Below are 1,138 nucleotides of genomic sequence, written 5' to 3' on the forward strand. Positions count from 1 at the left end.
TACTTTCCTTGTGTCTTTGGTGTTCTTCATTCTCCTTTACTCCAGGTGATTGGGACCAGTTGATGCATCTTAGATGGCCGCTCCCTAGCTTTTAAGACCCCAGCTGCCACTCACCAAAGTAGGATGCAGCACATTTTCTTAATAAACTTTGTTATGCCAATTGACCTAGATGTCCCCTGAAGCATGGTCTGGGAGGGGCATTCTTTTTCCTCATCTTAGTGCCCTAAACTATGGGAGTCATGATACTTAGAAGTTTTACATCTTCTCTTGCTAGAGCTTGAGAAGTTTTATGATTCCTGAATCAGTTTAGGGATTTCCGCAGCTTGGGAGTATTAAAAATATGGATCCTACATTCTAATTTGGGCAGTCTATATCCCTCTGCCCTTTGGAGATTTTTTCCATCTTGCATCAGATGCAGATATTAGGCTTTCTTGTGATTTCTATGGGCCCTTGGAATTTTTTTTTTAGTTCCCTTGTCATGAATTTGACAGACCATCCTTGTCTATCAAGGGTCCCAGTTCCAACTTCCTCCCTTTCTCAGACCCAGAGAAAGGCACATATGTTCAATCTCCAGCCTTGATCTCCATGTCCAATACCACAGTCTTCCAGAGTACACAGCATAACTGAAGTTTACTCCTCTGATTTTGAGTTCACTCTTTGTTTTTGGCATCTATGATTTCTCTTTTCTTTTCTTTCTTTCAATCTTTACTCTGTAATTAAATTTTGTACTATTTTAAACAGTATTTTTATATATTTGTAGTGAGAGTTGTTCCACATTAGGTTAATATCCCATGTTGTCAGAACCAAAACACCTCATATAAGTATTTTAATCTTGCAGAAAATTACACATAATTTGAAATGCAGGGAATAGAAAATTAAGAATGCAAAAACCCAAAAGAAGGTATAAGATAAACATAGTATTAAAACACCAAAAGTTTGACAGGAAAGCCCCTAATATTTCTCTACCTATTAAGGTATAGGTCTGGATGGAAAGCACCACTTTTTTTTTAATTGTACCTCAGGTGAAGGTTTACAGAACAGTTTTTCGTGAAACAGTAGTACATATATTGTTTTATGACATTGGTTAACAACCCCATGACATGTCAACCCTCTCCCTTCTTGACCTTTTTTTTTTTTT

Source organism: Trichechus manatus, unplaced genomic scaffold (assembly GCF_000243295.1).
Source record: "Trichechus manatus latirostris isolate Lorelei unplaced genomic scaffold, TriManLat1.0 scaffold00052, whole genome shotgun sequence".
In the NCBI taxonomy this organism is placed as follows: Eukaryota; Metazoa; Chordata; class Mammalia; order Sirenia; family Trichechidae; genus Trichechus; species Trichechus manatus.